The 17,117-nt window shown below is 38.7% G+C and overlaps 1 long non-coding RNA gene and 1 other non-coding gene across 2 annotated transcripts; both read right to left on the bottom strand.

Moving 5' to 3' along the window:
* Positions 1-2,087: 2,087 nt before the first annotated feature.
* LOC137210361 (uncharacterized) lies at positions 2,088-6,710 on the bottom strand. The gene is made up of 6 exons (XR_010936474.1): positions 6,696-6,710; positions 4,953-5,979; positions 4,369-4,636; positions 2,754-2,874; positions 2,448-2,516; positions 2,088-2,271 (listed from the first exon to the last, which is right to left on the bottom strand). It is a non-coding gene; the product is annotated as an uncharacterized lncRNA (long non-coding RNA).
* Positions 2,587-2,669, bottom strand: LOC137210810 (small nucleolar RNA SNORD87). Its single transcript, XR_010936739.1, has one exon. It is a non-coding gene; the product is annotated as a small nucleolar RNA SNORD87 (small nucleolar RNA).
* Positions 6,711-17,117: the final 10,407 nt, after the last annotated feature.

Raw genomic sequence — 17,117 nt, 5'->3', positions numbered from 1 at the left:
TTCACAACAAAATGAATCAGTTATATATATACATGTTCCCATATCTCTTCCCGCTTGCGTCTCCCTCCCTCCCACCCTCCCTATCCCACCCCTCCAGGCGGTCACAAAGCACGGAGCTGATCTCCCTGTGCTATGCGGCTGCTTCCCACTAGCTATCTACCTTACGTTTGGTAGTGTATATATGTCCATGCCTCTTTATCGCTTTGTCACCGTTTACCCTTCCCCGTCCCCATAGCCTCAAGTCCATTCTCTAGTAAGTCTGTGTCTTTATTCCTGTTTCACCCCTAGGTTTTTCATGACATTTTTTTTCCTTAAATTCCATATATATGTGTTAGCATACGGTATTTGTCTCTCTCTTTCTGACTTACTTCACTCTATATGACAGACTCTAGGTCTATCCACCTCATTACAAATAGCTCAATTTCGTCTCTTTTTATGGCTGAGTAATATTCCATTGTATATATGTGCCACATCTTCTTTATCCATTCATCTGATGATGGGCACTTAGGTTGTTTCCATCTCTGGGCTATTGTAAATAGAGCTGCAATGAACATTTTGGTACATGACTCTTTTTGAATTATGGTTTTCTCAGGGTATATGCCCAGTAGTGGGATTCCTGGGTCATATGGTAGTTCTAGAGCTGCTCCTATCATTGATGTGGTGCAATCAGTTACTACAAAGTTCTGGGGAAGGGAAAGCTCCCGAAGCAGCCTGTCATCATGAAGGCCAAATTCTTCAGAAGAGCTGAGAAGATTAAGGGTGTTGGTGGGGCTTGTTTCCTGGTAGCTTGAAGCAACATGGTGGGAGATTCATTATATAAGTGCTTTTCAAAAAAAACTGTTGCCTTTGATGGGAAGTGATATTGCTGTACAATTCATACTGTTTGACTTACCATATTGAAATTATAACCTTGATAAAAGCAAGGAATTTATGTACTGTGGGACTCAACAGGGGAAAAGCAAGATTTAGCTAAATTTAAATCTTCACCTGGGTAGGATTTCAGTTGTTTTTGAATTCTTGTAAATTTGCATGCCCTGGACAGATTGGACTGTCCAGTCATTATTTGCCTTAATCTAGATTATTACTAGTACTAGGATTAGGACAAATCCTAATTTGTCCTAAATTAATTCCCAAATCCTTTTTTCTTCACAAATGTAAAAGCAAACAAAGAATAAAATTAAAATTAAAAAATCTGTAGGTCATAGGTGAAACCTTTACTTATAATGGGTAATTTGAGAAAATTTCAACTAGTTAACCCTTGAACACAGCTTTGAACTGCATGGGGCCACATAAAGGGTGGATTTTCTTTTTATCAATACATACATACTACACTATACAATCTGCAGCTGACTGAATCAGAGGATGTGGAACCTTGGATACAATGGGTGGACTATAAAGCTATACTTGGATTTTTGACTTTAGGGAGTGTTGGCGCCCCTAAGGGTCAAGGGTCAACTAATGCTTGTTTTTCAGGAACAACAGCAGGTTCTAAAGGGGAGGCCTTCATAGTTATTTAGTACGCAGTGATTAGCACCTCTCCAGAAACCCAGTAAAGCAAGAAAGGGTATGAGAACTGGATGTACTAAAAAGTCTCCCCAGCTGCCCACCACCTGACACTTCAAAGAGAATCACTATCCACAGAGAAGCTAGTTACTGACAAGAATACACTATCCCTAAAGTATGTTAAAAACAAGTCTGACTACTAACTATGAAAATGAAGCTGTTTAGGGGCTTCTCTGGTGGCGCAGTGGTTAAGAATCCGCCTGCCAATGCAGGGGACACGGGTTCGAGCCCTGGTCCGGGACGATCCCACATGCTGCAGAGCAACTAAGCCCGTGCGCCACAACTAAACCTGTGCTCTATAGCCCGCACGCCTAGAGCCTGTGCTCCGCAACGAGAGAAGCCACCACAATGAGAAGGCTGCACACCGCAACAAAAGTAGCCCCTGCTCACCGCTACAAGAGAAAGCCCACGCACAGCAACAAACACCCAACGCAGCCAAAAATAAATAAATAAATTTTTAAAATAAAATAAACTTATAAAAAAATCTAAAAAAAAAGAGAAAATGAAGCTGTTTAAAGACCTGATATATTTTAAAGAAAAGAGACTTTATTGCCCAGCAATTAAAATCATTTGAACTTATATTTTTCTACATAATTTATTGTGAGATGATCAATGTTAAATAAAATATTAATTTTCATCATTTGCTTTAATTCATGTCTTCTTGACCAATTCTTCATTTTCCCTTCCAAAATGTTGTATGCCACACCTCTGGAACAAAATCAGAAACCAACAGTGAAAATCAATCCATAATCAAATCTCGAAGAAAATCAAAACCTGACACACAAAGGCACCTTTAACAGGAAATGGCCTCAGCCCTTTGGAATTTATCAGGTACTTTCAAATTATCTCTAGATGCGGTTGCTTGATAAATCTTACTTACTTACTTGAGGCAATGAAGAATTTTTAAACACCACTGCTAAGGACTTGAACGTTCATCTGCAGGTACTTACATGCTGAAAAGAACATTTCATCCATTTTAATAAAAAACTGCATTATATTTGAGTAATTCACATAATATATATTATTGGCATCTCAGTCTTAAATTATGTCTTCAAAGATACCCTCAGCTGGGTAAACGGCAAAAAGTAAGTCATCATTGTGCCAGTTATTAAACATTTTTGGTACTGTGCTTCAGGAACAATACCACAAACACATAAAAAAGCACACAATTTACATTAAACTTTTGGTACCTTGTTACGAGCACAGCTGTCCTCCTGGTGGTTTTTTCACAGCCATCCTCTATGACAAGTTTTCGGAAAACATTTATCACAACGACGTTCATTCATCTTCAACTCATAGGCTCTGTTGTACCTAGAAATTAAATATATTTCATTGTGAATTCTCATTTGTATTTGTATCTGTTTGTCTGGCATCTTATATGTAGTACGGTCCAGTAGGATTTTTTTTCCCGTTCTTATCAGGAGCCATTAAAAAAAAAAACAAAAAAAACTTGCAATCTTCCTGACTCCCAATCAAATTTATAATAAAAACTACTAACATTAAGACTATATAGTGGAGTCATTTTCTATCTGTTGTTTAACACACCTCTGAAGGAACAAAAGAATGTGCTTGCTGCTTAATTATACTTTTTTTGGTAGTCAAACTGATAAGTCCCCAATTTTAAACATCTATAATGACTTGAGGATGTGTTAGTCCTTTTGACCGGTTAGGCCCTAATAATTCCATAAATGATCTTTCCAAGCTGGAAATGGATTCATTAGCATGGGCAAAAATGATGGATATATTTATGATGCTCTTTTACTGTGGCAGTACAGATTTTAAGACATGATGGTCCTAATGAGTACCCAACCATTGCTTTTCTGCCTCAGAGCTTGACAAGAATGAGATGAGCCAGGTTAAAGGTTAGATATATAAAAACAAGTGTGCAGACCTCTAACTAAGAGCATTATTATGGCATATCTAATATAGTTTCAGAGCAGAGATACATTATGTTGACATCATTACTGGACACAGTCCTGTAGAATTAAGTCCCAAGTTGCCTGAAAGCATATTTATGTACTGCAAAGGGCATGGCCAGGGCCACAGATCATGTCCTACAGAACCCCAGGAGGATAAATCATTGAACTGGACAGCTATTGGAAATGATTTATGAAGACATATCAAATGTTGGGCCTTGCAAGACAATTTATCATTTTCAAGTCTTGAAATGCTGAAATCTCTCACATAATATTAGGAACACATACTATTGTTTATGAATAATTCCAACTTGGAAAACTTCAGTTTAATATATGATTCATGGCACTTCTGACAACTATTGATACATGAAAGTCCTATTTGTTTAAGGCCTAAAACAAAGAATGTTTAGGGATATGTATGTATAATAAAACTGCTATCCACCCTACTCCCCTCAAAAAACTGAGTCTGGGCACAAAATCCCAGATGATGGGCACTTCAGGATGGAAGGCATGGGATAGGAAGGAAGGAAGGAAGGAAGGGCTGGGATAGGGAAGCAAACAGATGTTATGGTATTGATAATATCCCAGTTCTTAAATGGATCAGTGGGCTTTTGTATATTTATTATGCTTAAGGACTTACATACATTATCAAAACTTTAATCAAATATTTATTTTGTAAAATTTTAGCAATGAAAATAGTATTCAAGCCGCTTAGGCCTCAAAAACGATGACTCTGATACCAAATATAAACTACCAGCCATCACATTTGCCTTGACAGTTAACCGTTGAATTGTTTTAGATGAAACAACCTGTATTTCAAATTGGGGGGAGGAAAAAAACAAACAAACGTATGACGATACCAAGTCCCATGGACGAGGTTCACTTATACCTTTGCTTTTGAAGAGGCAAAAGTTCTCCCAGTCTCCCAGCTCTTGACCGGTTTCTTCTGTATCGTATCGGGAAATACACATCTCTGTGACCCGAAGCATCTAAGGGTATAGCCGGCATTTACAGCCTCAGGGCCTCCTATACTGTACGGATTCTTCTCCAACTTCAATGCCACGTCTCCAGAGCATATTCACAAAGGAAGATCCGGGAACAAATGCCGACAATGCTCCACTGCGTCGAGAACTCATTGTTAGTAGGTAAACTGTGCTCTGTTAATAAATTTAAAAACCAATCACAAAGTCATGTCAAGGTTGTCTTGAGGCCTAAGATCCCTTCCCCCGCTATAGAACGTTTCCTTAGTAAGAATAAATGAGCGCCCATTTAAGGGACCCTGAAACCATCTAGGTCGCACACAAAGCTTTACTAGGGATACAAAAGGGCTCCGGCCAAGCCACCCGCCGCGCCTTCCAGCCGCCTCAGAACCAAGTGAATCGCAGAAGGCCCTTACTTAGTTTGAGCTGAGAACAGTCTTAATCGGCGCTTACTAAGGAGAAGGGTCAGCGAAGACAGGTAACGGCTACTCACAAAATGCGACTGAGCAGAAGGCGCGGAGGAAAGCTCGAGGCTGCGTCAACTGGGGAGGCGGAGAGGAAGGGGCCTCCTGACAAGACCTTGCGGCTGAGGCTGCGCCGACCGCTCCGCTGTGCCCGGCTGTGGACGGAGGGCACCGGGATGGAGGCCCCGGGCGCGGGACCCACAGAGCGGAGAGGCCCGAGGCGGACCCACGCGCTCTGGCTCGGAGCCAGGTTCCAGGCAGAAAAAAAGACGAGGATCTAACACCGCAGGGACTGGTACTTGTCAGACTGGTACTCCCCCCCACCCCCTCAAAGAGCCCGGCGACAGGCCCGCAGGCGCTGCCGCCCCACCCGCTAGGCCGACGGTTCCCGAGGCGCCTTCCTTCTCCCGCGGCCCGGCGGAAAAGAAAGCACCGCGGCCGGGAGGGGCGCTCGGCGCTCCGGCTCTGGCCCCGCCCCTTCCTGCTCTGGCCCCGCCCCCGCATCCGGAGCACTCCGGCAGCGCCTCAAGTTTACGTGGCCCGCAGAGGAGGCGCTTTGTGAATTTCCATAGAGGCTTTCGGGGCTCCTGAGGACCTCGCTGTGAGCTCTCCCCTTGAGTATGTAAGTGATTAGTCTACTAGTTTGTAATGGATCCAAGCAAGCAGAAAATGCTCTAAAAAGAAAGGGTCTCCCATTCCTAGTTATATTTGCTTGGTCTTCTACTTTCTTGGGTAGTTCAGTACTTTAAAAAGTGGTGGTATTGGACATCCCAATTTAGAGTAAGGGCATCTGGAATCGACCCCTTAACACACACAGAAGAACTAGTTACCAGAAAAAAAAGGAGCTGTTACATTTCCTCTATATTATAACAATAGATATTGTTACTAATTTGATTGATAGTAATAGTAGAGCGTTAAGAAAAAGCATTCATAAATCAGTCACTTGCCTTGTTTTTATGAACATGTTATAATTTGCTGTTGATTTTGTGTTTTATTACGCTTGTTTCTCGCAATCACTGTATCTTGAGTCCTGGCTGCATAGCATTAGGCTTAGTGCTAGAGGAGAGACAGGCTGATGATCTTGTTTCCAGAAAGAATACATATGAAAGCATATAATTAAACAGTTGAATCCGTAAAAGACACATCATCCCTCCTGTATAAACTGGAAGTTGTTGACATATTTTAAGTCATTTAAAAATCAAAATGGAGTAACTATGGTTTCAGGCATTCAAAATTGAGCTGGGTGGACAGTGTTGGGTGTGGTTTCAGACATGTTCCTGCATCACTGAGAACTTCAATTTTCTGCACTGTGTCAAACTCAGGACACCACCAGCTGTTTTTAAAACAGTATGTGCTAGCAGCTGCTAGCTGCAACCTTGTAGTCTCAAAGGTTACCCGCTACCTATGGCAGCTATGTAATCATTTCAACGCCCAAACAATCCATGTTTAGCAAGCACCCTTACTTCTTGCCAGCTCCAATCCTAATTCTTGACAATTTATGTAATCTTATGGTTTTCTGCCTTTATGAGCTTCCCCCATTTTGTAGTATGGCAGAACACAGTTCAAGTGCTCCCTGGAGCTGTATCTCCCGGGCTGCAGTCCTAACACACCCCAAATAAACACCTCTTTATTTCAACCAGGTCTCTGTTCTTGGAATTCTTGGTTAACAAAATCCAAGAAATTGATACAAAATCCAGGGCAGAATATATTTGCCTCAAAGAAACATGGTGTGAAAATCTAAACCTAGCAAAACAAATTGTGATTATACTCACTTTATCAAAGAATTCATCTTTATGTGATAGGCTGGGACCTGGGACCCTTTAACCCAGTGCCTGCACCTGAAAGAAACTATAAGGGACTAAAAATAACTGCATACGTGTGCAGTTGGGGCAATTATGAGTAATAAGATACAAATTGGCCACAAACCAACTGCCACTTCTGAGGTGCTGGGAGCAAAAAGCATGATCCCTGCACAGGGCACCACCAAGGGGGTGGGCAGACCACCTAAGCCATGCCTCCTGACCAACCCACAGACCCGCCCTGGTTGTTATCCCATTTAAGCTCCCAAGCAGCTCCTCTCTGGGAGCGAACAGGGACACCTGTACTTCTTTTGCTCCCTTGTGCTGCAGCACAAGCCCCAATAAAGCCTTGCCTGAAATTCTCATTTGGACCCTTATCAATATCTATTGATTAAAGAGTCCAAGAGCCCGGGTTGCTAACATTTACAGGGGCTTAAAATTCTTTGTTTGAAAAAGACCGCCAATATCATTAGCACTGAACTTTCCTCTGAACCCCTTCATGGGGCTGGAGTGTGACACAGTGTGCAGGGCCTAATTGTGAAGCATATGATGGGTCATGGTGTAAGTTTTAGCCTTAAAAAATTATTAAAAGCACATGATTAGAGTTTTCATTTTAGAAAAATAATTATGGAAGTTTAGAAAGGAAGAACATATGTGATTAGGTGATCAAGTTGTGAGTGAACCAGACCTCAAAGAAAAGCAGATGGGCCTTACCATCATGCCAGCCAAGCAGGACATGGCCAATGTTTACTTAATACACAAGGGATGGAGTGAAGGTAGGATGTCATATCCAAGAAGGCCAAGAATGGGGGGAAAATTCTTTGTTTGGGGCCCCAAGTGGGCACTGTTTCTTCCGTTAAGTAGTGACTTGGGCCTCAGCCTGCCATCATAGACTCCTGGAAGGATATTACTTCCACTACCTAATTTCAACATGGGCAGCCACCTTCACCAGGCCTTTGCTGGGTGGGCAGGTGTGGCAGCCACTATTACTGATTTGTCAATAATTTCTTGGAAATGACACAAAAGCACAGGCCACAAAAGAAAAACATAAATTGGACTTCACCAAGATTAAAAATTTTTGTGCATCAAAAGACACTATCAAGAGATTGTCAAAGACAATTCACAGAATGGAAAAAAATATTTGCAAAGCATATATCTGATAAGGGATTAATATCCAGAATATATGAAGAACTCCTACAACTCAACAACAACAACAAATTTAACCCAGCTCAAAAATGGACAAACGACATGAATAGACATTTCTCCAAAGAAGATATACCAATGGCCAATAAGCACATGAAACGGATGCTCCATGTAACTAACCATTAAGAAAATGTAAATCAAAACTAATCTCAAAAAGTGAGATACCACTTCACACCCATTAGGATGACTATTATTTGAAAAACAATAGCAAAATAACAAGTATTAGCAAGGACGTGGAGAAATTGGAACCCACGCACCATTGCTGGTGAGAATGTAAAGTGGTGCAACCACTGTGGAAAACAGTATGGTGGTTCCTCTAAATGTTAAACATAAAATTACCCTGTGATCCAGCAATTCCACTTCAGGGTATAGACCTAAAAAATAGAAAGCAGAGACTCAAATACTTGTACAACAGTGTTCATAGCAGCGTTATTCACAATTGCCGAAAGGTAGAAACAACCCAAATGCCATCAGTGGATGAATGGATAAACAAAATGTGGTACATACATATAATGGAGTATTATTCAGCCTTAAAAAGGAAGGAAACTCTGATATATGCTATAAGATGGATGAACCTTGAAGACATTATGCTAAGTGAAGTAAGCCAGACAAAAAAAGACAAATATTGTATGATTACACTTATATGAGGTATTTACAATAGGCAAATTCAAAGAGATTGAAAGTGAAACAGGAGTTACCAGAGGCTGGGGTGAAGAGTGGATGGGAGTTGCTGTTTAATGGGTACAGAATTTCTGTTTGGAATGATGAAAAAGTTCTGGAAATGTATAGTGGTGATGGTTTGTGACTGAATTGTGAATATACTTAATGCCACTGTATTGTACACTTAAAAATTGTTAAAATGATAAATTTATGTTATGTATACTTTACCACAATAAAATTAAATACAAAATATTTTAAAAAGAGAAAAAAGATCCACACCTTTCACATGGTTTACCACATCTCTTGCTTCCCCTCTCTTGTTACACACCAGTCACCTTGGCCTACGCTTAGTTTTTGGAACATGCCGAACAATTTTCACATCTCAAGGCCTTTGCTCCTGCCTAGAATTCTCTTGTCCCAGCTTTTTGAGTGACTAATTATTTTCTTTGATCTCAGCTTCTATGTCAGTTTCCCAGTGAGGCCACACTTGCCCCACCTATCTAAAGTGGGTCTACTATAAAACATCCCCCTTTTTGTTTCCTTCATAATCTGTAATGATACTCTAAAAAAAAACATATACTTTTGCTGCCCTCACTGGAATATACATTCTGTGAGAGGAAAGACCTTAATCTGTTTTGCTTACCTTTTTATTCCTAGTACCTAATACTTAATAAATATCCCTTGAATGCATAAATAAATGAATATGTGCTGATTTGGAAATTTTTTCAAGATATATTAAATTTTAAAAGCTAGATGCAGAAGGTATTTAGTAAAATCCCATTTTTGGTTAAATAAAAAGAACATGCATTTATATGACTATACATAAAATATTTTTGAGAGGTAACAGACGAAACTTTACAGTGCATGCCTCTAGGGAGTGAAACTTGGGACTTGTGGGGAAAGTGATATTTTAATTTTTTATTGTATACCATTCTCTACTGTTTGGATTTTTACGTGTATGCAATTTTATAATTAAATTAAATCAAGTTGAAAAATTATTAAAGTAGTGCATTTTCTTTTCTGACTGCAAAAATATACCATTTCTAAGATTTGCCCCTTCAGCCATCATTCCCTGACTGGTATCATAACAAGTGTTTGGTATTCTCCAGCAAGGAGCACATCCTTGGGGGTTGCTGGTCTCCAAGTTGCTGAAGTGAGTTAACGCTGCCAGTTGCAAATACAACTAAAACCACTTCAAGAGAAAAGTGTCATGGTTTAAATATGATATAGTGGTTTATCAAAAGTAACTTTTTTTTTTGGCCACGCCATGCAGCATGCAGGATCTTAGTTCCCTGACCAGGGATTGAACCCGTGCCCCCTGCAGTGGAAGCACAGAATCTTAACCACTGGACTGCCAGGAAAGTCCCTATCAAAAGTAACTTTTAAAAAAATAGCTATTTTTTGATAGTATAACTTGGATTATCTTAGAAAGTTTCCATTTCTTAGATAGACATACGTGTGGATTCAGGGCATATAGGATATTATTCCCTTATAACCTGTCAGAATCTATAGTCTGCACTTACACATGTAAATCTCATTAGTAAATTAATACATTTGGCCTTCAGTCTTTTTCATATTAGTGAATGACTTGGAGAACCTCCTGGTTCCCCTAGATGTTTGCAGCAAAAAATGAGGTTGGAACTGGAAGGAAGTTGGCTATAATAACCATATGCTTGTGCTTTCCCTTGCTCAATGGTAAGCATGTCAAAATAGAGTTAAGCAAGAGAAATGTAAATGACCCTAGTCATAAATGCATGACTTTCATATATATGATCCTTCTACCTCAGGCAAGATTATTTTTAAACATAATATTGACATTAAGATAATCATAGCATTTATACCTCTCGTCAAGGTTAAAGTTCTAAATCTGTGAAAAATACATTAAGTTGTCAGAATATAGGGCACTGATCTGAATGAAAGTTGATTCTTAAACACTTGAAGTACATGAACTTTACCGAGATAATTTCGGTGAAAATTACCCAAATTACTTATGATTTCTGCCCGGATCTAAAATAATGAGTGGCTTTAATTGTCAATGTGAGACCCTAGGGTTTTCCTTTTCTGTTTAAAAATTTAACTTTTATGTTACAAGTAAGCCTTGCAAACAACTACTTAAATCCTATGACAAATTCTGAATGTAATGGAATGTTATTAAAATTATTCAAGCTGACCAAAGGGACCTGAGGGGAAGTCTGCTAGGGAACTTCAGTGAGTTTTCTTCTTTGATGAAAAGGCACATGTGGGAAGAAACAGCTCTTCTTCCCCTAGATATGATCATCATCGATCAACGGTGAAAGAATTCCTGGCATCGCTGCAGCCCTCTTGTTAAATGAGGGGAGCTTCTGTTGATGGCAAAGTGGGAAGGAAAGGAACCAAGCAACTTAAAGACATCGAATAGTCACCAAGTTAAGCAGCCAGGGAGCCACTCCAGCTTCTTGTTATGTGAAATAATACACTTTTATTACTGTTCAAAAAAAATTATTTAAGAATGATTACATAGAGAGTTGAGAATGTGGAAGTAATTGAAAAATTCAAACTAAGGTTAAAGTATGATGTTATTTTACCTCAGTGATGATCTAATACAAATTAGGTCCTGAAATTAACACCCCGTTAAACTTAAATACAGCGTAGATTCTGAATGTTTTTTCTATGATGTCTCCTTGTATTTATGCATGAATTTCTCTATGCCCGGTGGTATTTTGGTAAACAGGATCTCCAAAAAAAACCAACAACAACAAACAAACAAAACCCCAACCCCCCTAAAACAAAACCCTGATTTGTAGCATTTGCAGATATCCACGCTATTAATACATTTTGGCGATTTCAAGCTACTAACAACTGATTCACAAGATAGCTGAATGCTTGAATAATTAACAGTTAGCTTTCCCAGCACACCGTTGTCCCTAGAAGCTGAATTTCTGGGTTGAAGGATACATGCATCTTCATACATAATATTGTCAATTGCTTTCCAAGTAGTTGCTCTACTTCCTTGTCAAAACTTGCTCTTTTCAGAATTTAACATTTTTGTCAATATGATAAATATCAAATAGTATTTACTGTTATTTTAATTTGCATTTGCTATAAGGTTGAAAAGATAACTTTATGAATGTTTTGCTTTTCTCTTAAATTTTTTTTCACATTTTTAATCATTTGGGTTTTCTCTTCTGTAAATCATAGCCTTCAGAGCTTTGCCCGATTTTTTATTGAAGTATCTAATTTAAAACATTGATTTATGGGATTTCTTTCTATATTCTAGATACTAATCTTTTGTCAATTAACAGTTACATGCATTGCAAATAACTTTTCTCAGTTTGGTTTTATTTTTTAGTTATGGTGTTTTATGTTGTTTGGAACTCTGTACTCTTCTCTCTGCTTAGGAATAGCTCCTTGGTACCCAATACCTCTGCATTTCTATGCAAGATTTCTGGCTACCCTTAAATCCAGATCCTTTAATGTACCTTTCAAGGTCCTCCTTGATTTGAAAATTGGGAATAATATAACTTATTCCTAGGATTGTTGTGAGGATTAAATGAGATAATATATGTGAAGTATCCATCCTTCTTCCCCAGGCACTTTCTTTCAAAGCAGCATGTTCTTCTCACCTGGTTTTTCCTTTGCCTAGACTGCTCTTCTTGTCCCTCTTTGCCTTCTCAGGAAGCCTTCCTTGATTTCTTAAGACTGTGTCAGTTACCCTTATTGCCATCCCGTAGCCATTGCCAGCCTTCTTCCCTGATAATGGAACCCTGATTTTGTTTGTGTTATGTGCCCAGTCCTTGGGCTCAGCCTATTATTTCAATCTGTTTGCCATCTCCTGTGGTAGATGCTGAGAACTGGCTCACTCAGTACTTACTCCAGCCTCCTTTTATCTATGTTTCTGTACTTCAGAGGTTGAAAAGCTAAGTATTATATAGTATTCCAAAACTCTTTTGCAGCTTGGATTATGGATGTGAATTAGGTCCTGCCAATCAAATGCATCTGTGCAAAACCTGAATTCTAACTTGAGTTATGAGAGGAGAAAAGCAGGCTGCAAGGCATCCGTTGTGCTGGTATTTATGCAGCAAAGGCCGCATGTTTCTGGAGTCAGTCACTGCAGGGGCAGCTTCCACTGGGCTGGCAGGGTCCAGGTCACGGCAGAAGATTAACTGCTTTGGCAGCCCAGTTGCATGGAATGACTTAGGAAATTGTTCCTGTAAATCCAGCCCGAGTTTGTTTCATCCCAATGATTCTGTAAGTCACTAATACCTTATAAGACACCCCTTTCCTTTTAAACTAGCTAGAGCAGATACCGCCACCAAACCCAGACTGATATTCCTTCCTTATAACTGAGGGTGACCTTGTGACCCACTTCTGGCAAAAGAGAAATAAGTAGAAGCCTTGGCCCCTGATATCTTTACGAAGCCATCTTACCAGCCCTGGACTGCCTACTTGTGGATTTTTTTAACATAAGAGAATAAAGTCCTAATTTATTTAAGCCAGTATGGTTCGGTCTTTCTTGTTAGCAGCTGAATGCAATTCCTAACTGATGTAGTAAGCAATGAACAATGCCTGCCATAGTATTAAGAAAATATTTGTCGACCAACTGATGATGGATGAACAAAAGCACTGAAGCATGAAATAGCTCTGTGTGTGTGTGTGTGTGTGTGTGTGTGTGTGTTTACTACAACTTAAAGTATAAAATAGGCAGTGGTGGAGAACAGTGAGCAGTGATATAGGTAGGGGTTTCATAAGCCAAGTTAAGGGTTTAAACCTGCTCTTACATGATGGGGAACCACTGAATGGTTTTGCACAAGTAAATACATTACATCTTCAGGTTTGCATTTTTGATAGGTTACTTGGGTGCAGACAATACAGAAGGCAGGGAAAACTTCTACGTTTACAGAGTGTGGGTGAAAGGTGATGAATACCTGCAATAATTATTCTCACAGACTTTTGTGAATGTACGTATATTATTAGTGAAATTCTTCAATGTGGAATTGCTAAGTCAGAACGTGTACACATAAAATATTGAGACATACTGCAAAATTGTATTTAAAAAGCTCGTATACTCCAACAGTGCTATAATCCTCATTTCCCCACCCTCACCAAAAATGGGTATTTTACCTTTGTGTCATTCTTTTATTTCACATTTCTCCATTTAATATTAAAGGGGAAAAAAAGGCAGGAGGATAAAAATTACGAAGATTAATTTTCATTAAAAACATACATGCTCAAGCATTATGGCTAAAACAAGTTAACTCTAGTATGCCAGAAAAATTAGTCATCATCACTTACCCATTTACCCCCCAGTTTTATTGAGATATAATTGGCATATAACACTGTATAAGTTTAAGGGGTACAACATAATGATTTGATTTATATCAAGATGATTCCTACTAGTTAACATCCATCACCTCACATAGTTATATATTGTTTCTTGCGATGAGAACTTTTAAGATCTACTCTCTTAGCAACTTTCAAATACACAATACAGTCTTGTTAACTATATTTACCATGCTTTCTATTACATCCCCAGGACTTATTTATAACTGGACAGTTTGTATCATTCTGATAGGTGAAATATGTTATTTCATTGCTTTTTAAATTTATATTTCTTATCATAGGTGAGTTGTGTGTCTTTTCATAAAGATATTAGCTGTTTGATTTCTTTTTATGAACCACTTACTCATATCATTTGTGGAATTTTCTACTGAGTTGCTGGTCTTTTTAAATTCTGAGAGCTGCTTTTATATAAAGGAAATTACTACTTGTGACTATCATCTGTTGTGACTTTTTTCTCTAGGTTTTTTTATTGTTTGTTTGTTTTTGTCTTTTCACCTTGTTTATGTTTTTTTCTTTTGTTTTATGAATTTATTTTATTATAGTCAAAGTTACCCAGCTTTTCCTTTATGGCTTCTTGTGTTTTTGTGTCACGTTTCACCTTGCCATCTTTAACCTTCTTCTAACATCTACCCAGCCAGAGAAGACAAACCTGTCTTGCTTTGAGCTGCTGACATGTATTTTCTTAGCTATTGTTTCACATCAACTTTGTGAGCCTAGGGGAAGAAAGAGATAAGGCAAGGGAAGTTTATTGAGGGCAAACACTAGTGCTTATTACAGTGAGTGATTGGGCTTGGCCTGAAGTCAGGTCTCTTTTCCAAGGCAACCTCTCCTGTATGTCCCAGACTTCACACTTGTAGCCTGATGGGACACGGGTGGAACAGGCCTCCTCTTTCTGAAAGGAGGATATGGAAATAGCTTCCTGCTTCCTACCTTTCTTCCGTCCCTTGACTCTCCTGTCTCTGCCATTGCACCCCACTTTTTTTCTCTTGTTTATTGCCCACATTTCAAGAAGACTCTGGTCTAGGGGCTTACAGTCAGCAGGAGGTGCAGATGTGCTACACACAGAATAGAGACAGTCTTGCATGGGCCTTTAAAAATTATATAACTTAATTTTAAAAATTTGACCCACATGATATACCCATCTATGTAAAGTATTAAGATGCCTTATAACAGCACACATTTAAAGTTTTTTAATTGAGTGATTTCAGAACTTATTTGAAAATAAGGTTTAAAATCAGTTCTTATTTAGACCTCACATTGTTTTAAATGGCCCCCAGTTTTCAATGGCCATAAAAACAGAGACAAGTGATTTAAGCCCATCCCCAGACCTCCCCATGGACATAGTTCTTGGTCCTGAGAGGGCAGGAATGCGTGTTTCTTCAGGAACATTCATGTGCACAGGAAATGACTATTGACATAATCTTTAAGCCTAATAGTTAAGATTATTCTTCAGTTTATAATTTAAAAGCTTCTGACAGCTAAATGCTATGGTATAATTTATAATGAAAGAGTTTGAGTGATTGAGGTATATTTCACTGAGCTGGTTTCTCTTATGAGTTGAAACTAAGACTTGTGTAAACATAGGAAGGGAAGCCTTTCCCGGGTTTATGCAGTCGGGCAAGAATATTTAATGTCCCTCATTCCCAACTGTGCTGCAGTACCATCTGTGCTGTACTCAAAGTTTATAGGAAGCAAATCTATAGGATTTAAGGGGCATTTATTTTTTTCAGTGAAACAGTCATGTATAAGACCACGAGCCACCAGTATGTAACAAAATAAAAGTACATATTAATTTTCTTTGAGATATACAATTTTATACTATTCCCCTAGTGCTCCTTTCAAACATTTGGAATCTTAGCTTTTGTATATTTTTGGTTACAATAACAAGAAAAACAAAACTAAAAAATCAAAAGTGTGTACCATGGAGAAAGACAGCAATAGTACACTACTAGTGGTAAGTCATCTGGGAAACTGTAGATATCACATCATGCATCAATGATTTTTTTTTAAAAAAAGAGTTTGTCATCAGATTAAGACAGAATCTGCCAATGCTGGAAGAGTTGAAGTTCATAGGTTTTCAAATAAATTACATGATTGATATAATTTGCAATGAGCTATACAGAGTTGGGAAAGAGCATTTAGATTAAACCCCTCTCTCAAAATAAGGTATCTAATACATGAATTTGGATCAGAAGCAATCTGTTTGACTTATCATTTCTTCTCCCTGCCAGCTAAGAATACAATTTTATATAAAGCCAGGAAGCAATTTGTCTTAAAAGATGCCAAATACAGTTCATGTGTTGATTTCTAAGGGAATTATGTTGGCCACGGTGGAGATGTTTTGTCTGTATTGGATTATTTCCTCAGAATGGCACTATTGACACACCGAGGACTAAAGAAGAAGATTAAATACTGCTGGAAAATATATATAGAATTAACTCTATACCTCTCCCCCTCCCCCTTAAACGAACAAACAAACCAAACCAAAAAAGAGATCTTACTAGAGCTTGCATAATTTCTCTCTGATAATAACTGGTTAGTTGCTTTTGTGAATATAAAATGAGGTCTTTTGAAAGAAGGATAAATTACTGAATAATTTAGCCTAAAAAGCAATTTCAACTAAAATACTGTGTATTTCAGTGAGGACAATCAGCATTTATTTATTTATTTATTTATTTCGTACAGCTTCTTCTAAGTTTAAATAAAATCTCCATGAATAGATAAGAAAATTACTGTTTAGGATATCTGTAACTCTGCAGATTGAAGTAGTTGGGTCAAAAAACCCTTATCAAAATGTAAAATCAGTGTTTTTTTTTATCACCAAGTAACATGTGAAACAGATATCCTCACCTTTGTTCTATCCCAAACACCCACCTCCACTGTGGGACTTTTACTTTCCACTTCATTTCTTTTTGTTATTAAGTTTTTGTTTTTTTTTTTTCTTTTGCGGTACGCGGGCCTCTCACTGCTGTGGCCTCTCCCGTTGCGGAGCACAGGCTCCGGACGCTCAGGCTCAGCGGCCATGGCTCACGGGCCCATCCGCTCCGCGGCATGTGGGATCTTCCCAGACCGGGGCACGAACCCGTGTCCCATGCATCGGTAGGCGGACCCTCGACCACTGCACCACCAGGGAAGCCCAAGTTTGTTTTTTAAAACAGTTACGTATATACTTTCTTTTTTCCATTTTTATTTATTTATTTCACATCTTTATTG

This window comes from Pseudorca crassidens, chromosome 17, assembly GCF_039906515.1.
Source record: "Pseudorca crassidens isolate mPseCra1 chromosome 17, mPseCra1.hap1, whole genome shotgun sequence".
In the NCBI taxonomy this organism is placed as follows: Eukaryota; Metazoa; Chordata; class Mammalia; order Artiodactyla; family Delphinidae; genus Pseudorca; species Pseudorca crassidens.
The sequence above is the reverse complement of the archived record's forward strand: the minus strand, read 5'-3'. Positions and strand labels throughout refer to the sequence as shown.